Here is a 13,836-nt window from a genome sequence, read left to right on the forward strand (position 1 = left end):
ATCTATCCTATTATCGCATACAGCCTGATGAATATAGATACACACATTTAAATGATTATGTGTGAGTAGAGAACAAATCTTCATACAGTGAGAACCACAATCCCCCTCAAAAAATATCCGCACTAACTTCGCTAATTATGATAGCATTTTCGGAATAATACTATAGTCTTCAGTTTAGACCGAGCAATTTGGCGTCATCCAGAATGTGGAATTCCCCATGACCACAGCACTTATCAAGAGAGAAAAAAAAATCCCCATTAAAGGTATTACAAAGTTTTGGTATGGGGTCATGAATTTGGTTCAAATTAACATATTGAAATCATATGCGTTCCTACAATATTCATTGATCGTTGTCGCGGTTGAAATCGAGTCTAAAGTTATGAAATTATAAATAATAAACTCTTTATGTTGTATAGCTCTCTCTCAAGGTTTAGCTATGAAACAATGTTTCTTGACTAAAATCGACCGATTAGCTATTCCCGTTTGGAAATTATATATCACAACTACATATTCTGAGATTTTCATGGTCGCATTGTACGGGCCATAGGCGCTCTTTGAAATTCATCAACATTTACCAGGAGTACCGGTAAATTTTTATATTCAATTTTTCTCGAAAACAGAAGTGTTTTAGGGGCTATTTTTTTTAGTGCTTATTATACATCCACAGGGGCATCCAAATATATCGAAATTGTAAAGATTCACTATCCACCCAATTTTCAAAATTTCCCAAAACTTTGTATTACCTTTAAGAATACAAACTGACGTCATTCTATATGTGCTGTTGTGGATTTGCGGGTCATGGTACATAATCAAGTTGCACGTTTTATTACCTGCATAAATACATACATTTCTATGTGCCGGATGCGTTTTACGTCTATTTCGATTCTTGTGTGATTTCATACCGTCTTTGCTAACAATTTTCAACATTTCGTTCGTGAGTACTTTTCATATCATGCTTTATATCATATCGCTTGATTTTTTTAAAACGAATGATATTCTTTCCCTTAAATGTCAGAGTACTAGGGTTATTGACATTCCCTTTGGGTGTAACGATGATATATTTCCATTCAACGAACACACTACATCAACTTTGAGTACTTCCTCATCGATTGATCAGTATAGTGTTGTGTTATAATTACGGCCTATACACATATTCAGATGGCAAAATTCCTGCTAGATATTTTTGTTTATCCCATCCGCTTAATAGGAAGCAATAGTTCAGTGGCTTTTGGGAAGGGGGGGGGGGGAGGAACACTTTTTGTGTGCTTATTTAGAACCAAAAAAAAAAAAATCTTTCCCCTTTTTTCCTTCTTTTTTTGCCAGGGAGGGGGGGGGGGCGGGCCCCTCGGCCCCCTGGATCCGCCACTGCTTCTTCGTTTTTCTCGTCTCTCTGAATTTTGTAACAATTCTAGATGCTATATATGTCAGCTTGGTTTGTGATACCTTCGAAATAAAATCTGAATGGATAATTATTAGTGAATAACTTATCGCTGGTAAACATATTTGGGATTATGTTACTTTTTTTTTTTGGGGGGGGGGAGGGGGGAATCTAAGGGACTTAAAGCTAAAGGGGAAGGTGAAGGGGGGGGGGGGGTAGCTTGAATGGATTTCGATGTGTGCCCTCGTGCGTGAGGGAGGGTGTGTGATTGTGTGTTTGTAAGGAAATAGAGAGGAGAGAAAGAGAGAGCGAGAAAGAGAAAAGGAGGGAAATATGTATGCTAATCTGTAAGTGTGTGCGTGAAAAAGCAAGACCGATGGAAGTTTAAGGAAACCCCACCCCAAGAAATAACTTTAGTTATTCTAAGAGATTTATTTTATTTTAGTCTTGCCCATCAAAGCTTATGATGTTTGATTTTCACTTGATTTTGGACCATATCCGAAACATCTACCCCCTGGATATCCATCCTCCGGATAACCACCCCCAGTCAACTACCCCTAGGACTACTAACCCCTAGGACAAATAACCAATATTCTCTCTTCAAACCAGTTCACTTCTAAGCCTATATCTTTATTTTTACAAAAAGAAATACCAAGTGACTTAACATAAACATCTTCCCATAACATATTTCCAATAGTATTTGTTGGATTGCTGGTTCCCTTCCAGAGGGCTTTTGTCTAGTTTTCATTTAATTGAATTCCAGAAAACTTCTCAATTTTGTAATAATCTTTATAGCTGTGTTACCTGACTTTACTGTACGAACAAATAATGCCATGTCATCTGCTAACTGTAATATTTTAAATGTTTTCTAATTACAACCAACACTCAAGCATTTGCAAGAGCTTCAATGCTAAGGATAAATATTAATGCAGATAAGGGACAGCCCTGTCTTATACCTCTTATAAGTCAAACATACAGGTTACTTTGCACTTCAACTAAAAAATTCAATTTGTTTTGGCACTTCTAATAAACTAGTTGAAACGGCAAGGTCTAAAGCCATTGAACTTTGATTTCCGTAGAGTGGTCTATACAAATACTTGGCGCCGTTGAAACAAAAACAAAACAAAATATTAAGCGAGCACACCCGCCAAAAAGCGTATCGACCAACGGGGGGTTACAACAAATTGCATTGTGTTTTGTGTCTTTATAATATTTCCGGTGCTGAGGTCTTCTATCACATTCACACAAACATCCCGTCTATAGTCAAGACTGACGTCACAGTGTCAGTGCATAAAGCGGTATGTAATAAGTCTACTTCGTTACAAAAATACATTGCACGACCATAGATGTTTGATATTAATGTCTATATTACTTGTATTGGATTTAACGCAGTATTTTCTCTCAACTTTCGTTTGTCAACTCCAAATACAGTGAGTACACTTATAAATCATGTTTATTAATACATTACAGATCATTTGTTTTGAAAGAAAATCTTATTATTTCGATGTTATACTCGAAACCACATATCATAGTGACATACGTTAAAATACATCAATTTTTGATATAAAAAAGACCTAACTTGTTTTCGCCGTTAAACCCCAATAGACCCAATTCCTTTATAAATAAAATTTTTCCGTGCAAGATTTTCTCAAAACTTTAGATAAACAAATATTGTTGTCAACCTTTTACAAATTCTAAACAAAGAAACACCTAAATACCTCTAATACCTCAATTACACCGACCGACTCTTCGCCATTCGGGGTAATCTAATAGGAGCTTAGGTCTGTCACCGTTTCATCTATTGGGCGGTCTTCATTTTATATACTGTCCATTTGTCCAATTAGTCTAATACTCGTTTAGTCCAGTTTTCAGTTTGTCTAATGACTGATTGATCTATAAGGCCTCTTCTTTTAGTCCAATATACATTAGGTGTTCTAAATAGCTTAAAGGTGGAGTTTGATAATGTTGGAAGAAAACAAATGTTTTTACAATGCTCGGAATCTTATGCAAAGTCTGCGTCTAACTAGTTGGTGGTATTAACGCACACTGATGAAAAACTATTAAAACAATTCTGTATGGCCATGCATTATGGTTCAAGGCATGGCAATACACACGATTTTTGTTTCTGTTGGGGATCGGGGCAAAATGCAATGCAATTTTCTGCCCTTTTATATGACACCTCAATCAGGAAAAAAAATGAGCAAGGAATAACAATATTCTGTTTTGTTTTAAGTGATGCTTGCATTTCCATAATTTGATTAAACGAATTCGTTTTCACTGGCTGCCTGCCGTATCAACAAACGGAATTGACAAAAGACTTAACTCCGTTTCGTTGACGATCAGACATAGACGAAAGACTTCATGCATGACGTTACTGAATTGATAATTACGTTAAATGATGAATTTAAAAAAAATTACACACTGGATTAAAGCAAATAAGCTCTCATTGAATTTCCAAAAGACAAATCTGTTGTTTTTCAGTAATATTTTACCTTCCCTTACTAGTGAGATAATCGTTGATAATTTACAAATGTTAGAAGTGTCGTCAACGCAACTCCTAGCCCTTATTATTATTATTATTTATCATATATACACCGCTTTTCCCAGAGCGGCACAAAGCATTTACAACAAGAAGAATCCTACACAAAATGAAAACGAAAACTTACAGAATCCCCAAAATCTGGATTACAAAAGAGAATTGTTTTAAGTCCCTTTTTAAATGAAGAGACAGATGGTGATTGCCTGATTATTAAAGGTAGCCTATTCCAATATTTAGATGCAGTTATAGTGAAGGTCCTTTCTCCAGCTAGGTTCCGTGTGATGTTGTATGTAAGACGGAGTGGGTCACTGGAGGCTCGTAGATTCCTGCGAGGGATGTATAGGGTCAAACAATCACGTAGGTATTGAGGTGCTGTTTCTTAAGGGATTTATAGACTAAAAATAGTAATTAAAAAACTATACAATGTCTTACAGGAAGCCAGCACAACGAGTCAAGGAGTGGTTTATGGGAGTGAGATCTCGTAACCTGATAAATAAGCCGGGCTGCCCAATGTTGAAGCCGTTGCACACGATGTAATTGAGTAAACAGGGATATTGGAAAGACGGTCATTGTAGTAATCTAAACGAGACATAATTAGAAAACGGATAGCGTCGTAACAGGCGGATTGATTAATGTATCTTCTAATTCGAGAAATGTTCCTTAAATGAAAGGTTACAGTAGTATATATTTGAAAGACAAAATCTGACATTGACATGTCTGTATCCAAGAGAACACCTAGATTCTTAACAGTGACAGCTTATGAATATATCACCAACTTATAACTTAAGATATGGTAGATTGCGTAAACTGTGAGGAGAGGCTACTACAATTATGTCTTCGAGTCATTATTATTGGCAATAACATATCTTGGACGATTCATATTGACAAATCAAGAAAATATAATCCCTGACATTTATACTTGTATTTTCATTGTACTATATTTTGCACTTAATGTCTTAAAATTGTTGAAGATGTGTAAAAATAAACAAATAAAATTGAAACTTGTAAAAAAAAAAATGCTAAAAGATAAACTTGAGTTCTGGTAAAATAAAGAAAATAAATTATCACAGAATCAAACGAAACTTTCACTGAATGTTCAAGATTACAAATATATGTCATTTGTCAAACAATTTTCGTAGAAAATGTATACTGGCTGAGTAATGAGCAAAGAAAGATTTATAAGGAAATCAATGGAATTCGGGACCCGACACCATGTGTAGTCCCATATATCTTTCTGTGTACAGTGCTTGTTACTTTACCAAGACTGGGCCAAATTTATTATGATTTTGATGACTCCAGAACCTTGCAGTACACACCAATACTTACATGCTACATGATCATTTTTTTCTGACCAGAACTCAACCTTATCTTTAAGGCCTATTTTCGTGATCAAATCGTAAATACGGGCTCACCGAAGGGCTCATTGTCTTGCTTGAATATAATGTAGTTAACATTATCAATACCGCTTGTCTTATTGATCTCATTATTAAGAAGTACGTATAAACTACCTAATTTCGAAATTCCTGCTTTCCGAAAGTTTTTTAAGAGTGCTAAAATCACAGCTTGAAAACACCTCTATGGTAAACGTGACAGGCTTTATAAAGCAGTCCCACGAGTAGCTTTTTGTATTTAAAAAAAACCCTCTTTCCACACATATTTGTGTTGTTTCGCGGTTGAGAGTACAGTTTAAAATGGCACATTTTGCTTTTTGTATAAATACATACACCACAAAAAATCCAAACTGCGTCCTAGATACGTTTTAAAGGGCCCATGACATAAAAATACAAGTGTATTCCTGTTGGTGTGAAGTCCTGCATACATCTCATATTCTGATAAGTAAACTTCTGAATTTATTTCATAGATTTTTTAATATTTTTTGAAACATTTGTTTTTCATACTTGCTATTAAAGCTTCACCCCAAAAACGTCCAGATCTCATTTCCCTTGTGACATCATCTGTCAGTCATCAATGAGCTTACTTGAAAAAGTGGTATGTATCTTTGCCGAAGTAGACCACCTGTTAAAATACGTAATACAATAGCAACAAACAAGTTGCTATGTCAGACATGCCGTAGCATCACCAGGAAGACAAAGGCAATGATGATGTATTGTACATATGCATGGAAGCATACAATTCTATTATGAACGTGTGCTAAGCTGGGGGAAATTACATACCATTGTCTATTCTAGAGTATTAGTTTAGTCTGAAATGTCTGACATAGCAACTTATATGTTGCTATTGTTTGTGGTATGGTAACAGGTGGTCAACTTTGGAAAAGTTACATGCCACTTTCTCAAGTAAGCTCATTGGTGAATGACAGATGATGTCAAAAAATATTTGAAATTCTATGAAACAAATTCATAATTCATACGTTTACATATGAAAATATGAGATGTATGCAGGACTGCGCACCAACAGGAACACACTTGTATTTAGAAGTCATGGGCCCTTTAAGTTCTCATTTGATTCTTGTGTGATTTAATACCGTAATTGCTAACAATGTATAAACTTAGTTCGTGACTACTTTTCATATCAGGCATTACATCATATATTAAATAGTGCTTGAATTTTATAATAAAGGATATTCTTTCCTTAAATGTAAGTGTACTACGATTATCGATATCGCCGTTGTGCTTAACGATGTTATCTTTTCATTCTTCATTCGCTTAACACACTACATTAACCTCTGAGTACTTTCTAATCGATTACACAGTACAGTGTTGTTAATAATACACATATTAAGATTGACACATATTGGGATTTTTTTTGTTCTCCTTCCAATTAATAGCAAGCAATGGTTGGATTGGATGACAACGACGTTCTAAATGACGATCTATTAAAAGAGATAGCCTCAGAAATTACAGGCGTCGACCCAGAACAGCTAAGCGATTATCTGGGGTTCGAAGGTTTGCAGGGTTACAACGCTAAAATTGTGGGTTCTGCCAAGCTCAAGTCGCCGTACGAGATACTCCTTGGTATATTTGTTAGAGAAAATGGCAAAGGTATAGCGAGTGCGAAGAAACTGCGACTTATTTTCTTGGAGAAAGACATGGAACTTTGTGCTAAAGTCATCGCTAAAGGTATATGACGTGACGGTCCTAACATTTCTATTAAAAAATATATTTTAGGTTTTCAAAAAAATATACAACCTTGTTCCTTGATTCCTTTACCATTGCTCTCTAAAGATTGAATTAATAGGTTTATTAATATTGTTCATTTTTAAGATCCCTGATAATACATAGGCCTTAAAAAGCGTGGGTGTATGTAAAATATCCTGTATACAGTTATGAACTGAAGGCAAAGCGAGCAATAATCTTGTGATTTATATTCTTAAAAATCTATTGATATCTAAATAATGTGATTTTAATAAAAGGAAAACATCTTTCCTAAAATGTAGAAATTGAGAGGATGTTAAGAGAATTGATGTCTAATGAATAGCCTCGCAATAGACATTTACCAATTGTATGATTTATTTTGTTATCTAATTTCTCTAGAGTTAAGGAGGATGAATATTGACCTCCCTTACCATGCATGTTGATGCAGCCAGTTAACCTACTGCCCACTGGAATTCCGTGGTTCATGTATTACGTCTATGGGAAAGAGAGAATTTGGGAGACCCTGGGTTAATGCAACCTTGAAATGACATGAAATTAACAAATCACCACACAATAATGCATGATCTTTATGCTTATTATTACTTATTTTATGTCTATATTTTTATTTTATGGCAGTATGTTTCTATTCAGAAGACTTTAAGCCTATATCATTAATGATCTTCTTTTACGATTAGCAAATATACATTTCTGGTCAGTTATTTCACATTTTCTGTGTTTGAAAGAACAGTTGAGACCTCGTGAGGCGAAACATTAAGGAGGCTAGAAAATACTGAAGATAATATTTTGTCATTTCTTTCTAGCACTAAGGAACTATGGGATTATCGTCTCTATAGCCGCGCAGATACACCGAGTGGCCTGCCTTCTAACCCACCCTGTCCTATTCATCACACACCAGGTATGATATAATCAAATAACATCTTCGGATTTTGTCCGTCTTCACTGCCTCTTTTCGCTCTCTCTCTGATATTTTGTTGGTTGAAAACCTGTTATAGTAACAAAATGTTAGCAATACAGCGCGATAGCTCAGTCGGTAGAGCAGTGGTCTCGTAATCCGGTGACCCGGGTTCGAAACCAAGGCGATGCGCCAGTGCCCTGTGGTAAGGCATTAATCTTCATTACCAGGTCCCTCGGAAAGGACCTAAAGTCGTCGGCCGTGTGGTTGCTTACATACAAGCATTTATGCTTTATTATTAGTCCGGTAAAATAACCACCACCACCATTCATTCATTCAAAAACCGAGGGCAATTATTCACGCCTCGGCAATCTTTTAAACGGTTATAATTCCTTATAGTTGCTTTGTAAACATAAAACGCTTTTTACGGCAATGATTCTTTGACATTAATCAAATTCCTTTATCGTTTTAAGAATTCTACCCTTACAACAAATTATTAGATTAAAGTATCAAGGTTGCTAAAAAATAATTAAGATTATATTTGTTGTTTCTTTCTAGAATTGGAGAAGACTGGGACTGTTATTCCTAGCCCCGCTGACACACCTTCTCGCCAGGATGTTAACCAACCCTCTCTTCCTCATGACAAGCCAGGTATGATATCACCAAACAACATATTTGTGGCTCTCTCTCTATAGAACATAGCTATTCCACAAGACAAAAAGAAGGTGGACAATTACGTCTTCCAAAATTAAATAGACACCAGGTCACTTTTCATTGTCTTTTGTGGGCAGTGAATTTTGAGATAGATTACCGGTTGATGTCAGATTGACAAGGTTTCGGAATTATGTTACAAGTCATTTGTTGAACAAGTCATGAATGAAATATCAAGTGTACACAATTCTTAATTCATATTTTACATTATTAGTTTGTATATTGTAAGACGTTGTTGAGTACTGATTCTTGTTTTTTTAAAGTATCGATTGTAAAAGTAAATTCATTATTTTTTGTTTTGTTACTTTCTCTAAACTGATTTGTACCAAAATTCTTTGTTTAGCTGTTTAAGGGGTTAGGCTCGACTAGCACATGTGCTATTATCTGGCCCCTTTTACCAACCAATAGTTTCTCTTCCTGTATATGTAAATTATTGTATGAAGTGTATTGCTATTGGTAAATAAATCAAATCAAATCAAATCAAATCAAATATACCTTGAGACATCAAGTTTTAAAACCTGTTATGGAACCATAATGTTAGCAATACGGCTGAAAAACCGAAGGTAATTTACGTCTCGGAAAATAAAATGTAAGATAAAATCATGTATTATCTATCATTGTATTGCAGAAAGTGGGAATGTAAACCACTAAATAAGAAATCATTGGAAGTTCCCTTAAAATTATTGTAAGAAAAATAATAACTGAACAGCAATTCGGTCATCTCTATCTTTTCTACACCGTCTGTTTATAGGGTCTGAGAAGCCGGTGGTACCTACGCCAAGCGACCTTCAGTCTCGTGATCGCCTAGCAGAGCGTCAACAGCAGCCAACATCTTACAGCCTCGACATGATCTTCAAAGTAGTCTTTATTGCCATAATTGCCATACTAGCCAAATTCGTCTATGACTTTCTTAGACGTCTCCTGGGTGGAGAGTAGCAAATGTAGATTTATGTCTTGGTAAAGCACATTAGTTATGCGGAGAGACTCCACACGTTGTCCACGCACCTCCACTTTATCCAAGTATCCAAGTATGTTTTTTTTTAAATCTCTTTTTGGAGTGCACAATCAACCATGCATTGACAATACCTTTTGGATAGTTTCACCCACGTTGCAATTAAATTATTGCCTGAAAAGTACTCGACATCATGGCTTCAAATAATACCAGCAACAAATATTGGAAATAACGATAATTGAACAAATTGTAAAGAAGATCTTTGATGAATATCAGAACGATTATCATCCTGTTTAGGGGCAGCGTGATAGCTGTATCATCTTACTCTTTTCTTGACTTTCTCCATTTCTGTTGTATGATACATTATGTTCTTTTATGCAATCTAAAATCTTCAGATACTCTCTGTTATGTATTTAAGACAATGTATATATTTTTATATTGGAATATGGTCAGCAGATACGGCATTTGTATACCATTTACTAAATCCCTGTGAAGTAAGATTGAAGATATACGGAGACGGGCTCCTCGAACAAACAAACAAACAAACAAACATGTCAACAAAATGACTTACGAAAAACGGGTCCGGATTCTTAATTGACAGTCTCTCGAGTCAAGTAGAATTATTTGTTTGATCGGATGTGTTACCAAGGATTTGTTTGGTATTGTATAATGTGGCACTATGATGTGAATGCTCGCCATGCCGGTAATGCAAGGTTCGTTCACCTCCGGGCGCGTGCTCAGCGAATGCATTGTTCTGCGAGTCTGTGCGCTCGGGGGTGGTCGAGATCTCCCTATCGGCATGACTTGCTCAACTACATGTTTAATATATATGATGCCATTTTTTGAGTTGTAATTTTTGTTTTAAATAATTCATTACAAATTATTAGGTTGGTAGGGTATAATAATGATCCTCTGTTCTCTTGATGTAAATAGGCCCATATTGCTTTTTTACTCTTATTTTTTTTTTTATCCCATTATACATAAAACGAGAAATGAGAATTCTTTTTCCCTCTTCCCTTTTCACCGGTATTAGACCTAAAATGTGACACTAAGTAAACCTGTTGTTCATATTTTATTAACACAATGATTTTATGGTGCTGTACATTCATTTTGCGCATGATAATTAATGGAATATGAAGTAATGTTTTTTTAATAATTTGTTTTTAAATGAATGTTTTATCCCTATCTTTCTCTCGCCTTGTTCCATTCTATGTGACACTGTATGACTCTATCTACTTTAATCTCCTCCTTTTCTTTTTTTCTCCCTTTTTTATTTTCTCTCCCAAATCGAAAGTGTTGTGTTGATAGGAAATTCGGTTGCAATATAAGGTTGTAATTTTTATATTGAATATTTTTGTAAAACTTACTTATTATTTAAAACCACTGGAACTAGGACAGAAGGCTTCTTGCCACAGTTATTAGGTAAACAATTTCTGCCCCTTGCGTTCCAGTGGGTGTATTATTTTATATCTTTACGTTCCCGATTGTCTGTTTCTGATCTATCATGTATTTTATTTATTGAAATGATGATGATACAACTAATACCACTACTCCTACTACTAATGCTTCTTCTACTTACATCTTCTTCAAGTACTACTTCTTCTTCTACTACTAATGCTACTTCTTCTACTACTGCTACTACTACTACTACTACTACTACTACTACTACTTATGATAATAATATCAATATATAATTGCTGGTGATTTTGTAAGGAAACGATTCAAGAAACATAATGAAGTGATCCACTGCATTGTGTCTTTAATAATCTCTGTTTTCTTTTTTGAGAGTATAATATTGATTAACATCAGTGATGCTCAACTGATACAATGCAATGCATGTTAACACATTAAACATCATCAAAGGAGAGATGGATGGTAATAAACATGTATTTGGATAAAAAGACTGACAAAATAAAAACATCATAATTATGAATTGTCAAAAGATGAGAGAATAAAAAGTATGAGGTGGTCACGGAGTCATGAAAGAAAACGGGAAAGATGTGGCAAAGGCTTGCGAGTGTGTGTCTGACGGATTGGATGTGGTGGGCGTGTGTGTGTATGGTGATCAAGAAGAGGGTGGAGATGATGAGTTTGTGTGTGACTGAACTGAGAGAAAGAGAGACAACATGGACGATGGTGATAATTTGTAGCTAATGATAATGATTACGGTGAACAGATACAGAAAAAGAAAGAGAGGGAGTGAGAGAGAGAGAGAGAGAGAGAGAGAAATCCGGCGGGGGGGGGGGGGGGGGATCAGATCATGCTATGTTATATCATTAGTACTTATTCAGAAAATATTAAATATGTCTCTCGAAAATGGCAGCTGGGCGGAGGGAAATAAATGATTAGGTAAAAACATAAGAAATATTCAATACCATATGCTAGACACTCATTTTACAGTGATCAATGATCATCGTAGCGTAAAGAGGCGCCACAAAATGATGTTTTCTACGGATTGGGGAATCCCCGGAATGCGTGCGTGATTGGCAATGTCTATATTTTTAACAACAATCATTATGGAGCACCTCAAAGCAATCGTTCCAAAGCAGATATTCCTTCTGTGAATTCAGAATATGGTGAACAATACAGTGATGAGATAAATTCCAGTGCCAATGAAATTTGGCACAAACTTTACTATGTATATTTTGTAATGTATGAACTCCTTTTAAGAAGACATCGTTCTCACGGCAATGCCAATGCTATATTTCTGATAGGGGTATACTATTGAATAACAATCATGGTATCTAGCCAGTTATCGCATACAGTCGTATGGTTCAATGATTATGTGTGAGTAGAGGACAAATCGCCAAACACTGATAACCACAATACCCTTTACAAAACTATTATTGTGAAATCAGGGCAATGAAAACTAAAAAAAACGACTACAGATTACAATGCATCACTTTGTATTAGTTTATCAATTGAAAACAATATTAAAATATCTACACTAACTTCACTGACTATGATAGCCTATTTGAAATACTAGTCTTGAGTCTAAACAAGCATTTTGGCGTCATCCAAAATGTGGAATTCCCCGTGACAACAGGACATCTGCTGCGATGAGCAAACATTACAAAAAAAGAGCATCGATCGACTGTTTTTTTTTTAACAATAACAAGATTCTGCCCATGCTCTTTTGTGTTCCATCGCACTGTTATTTGCAAAATTACTTATCAAGAAAAAAAAATCCCCATTAAAAATAGAATCTGACGTTATTCTATACATGTCTTTGTTGGTTCGCGGTTCACGTTTCATTATCGAGTGGCACGTTTTATTATCTGCATAAATACAGACATTTCATAAGTAAGTCCTGGATGCGTTTTACGTTCTCATTCGTTTCTCGTGTGATTTCATACTGTATTTGCTGACAATTTTCAACACTTAGTTCGTGAGTACTTTTGACATCATGCTTTGTACCATATATACATTAAATAGTGCTTGATTTTTGTTTATTACTGTAACAAAGGATATTCTTTTCCTGAAATGTAAGTGTACTACTGCTATCAATATCCCCGGCGTGTTTAACGATGTTAGCTTTCCCTTCGTCATTCAACGAACAAGCGTTTGGTGGGCAACTTAGTGAGAATTAGTTAAAAGTCGTACCGTTTTCTTTTGTAATATATATATAATCATTTTCAATTATTTGAACTGGTTCCTGAATAAACAAGACTATACTATATATTGAGATATTGCAAGATAAAGTGGTCATATAACATACCAAAATTTGTGGAAGGTACGACTGAACGATATACACACTAATTTGGCCAAGTATAAAATGATCTGTCTAATTTAGCTTTTCGTCGATTATGACGCCAAGGAAGTTTTGCTATGAACCTTTTCAATTTCAATATTGTCTATTTTAATTGCTGTTTTAATAGTGTAAGGTATTTTGGCTAAACGAAATGTCATATGTTTGTTTTATTCATATTAATATGTAACCTAATGGCCTTCAGCCAATCCGAAGCATGTAAAACTTACAATCGGGAGCACAAGGAGTGTCAAATCTGACAGACATGAGCGCTATACAAGAACCCATTATTATTATTATTGTTATTATTACGTAAAAATATATCATCTCGTTTAAACCTGTGGGATGATTGCCAAACACATTCTGCACGCACGTATTTTCTAATTCAGAGTCGTTTAATTATAGTCCAACGAGCTCAAAACAAAGGGAAAATCAATCAATGAATTCTAAATATTTCATTCATTCGAATCGTTCACAAATGAATTGTCTATGGGATTTCT

Source organism: Strongylocentrotus purpuratus, unplaced genomic scaffold, assembly GCF_000002235.5.
Source record: "Strongylocentrotus purpuratus isolate Spur 01 unplaced genomic scaffold, Spur_5.0 spur5_scaffold_9, whole genome shotgun sequence".
Taxonomy (NCBI): domain Eukaryota; kingdom Metazoa; phylum Echinodermata; class Echinoidea; order Camarodonta; family Strongylocentrotidae; genus Strongylocentrotus; species Strongylocentrotus purpuratus.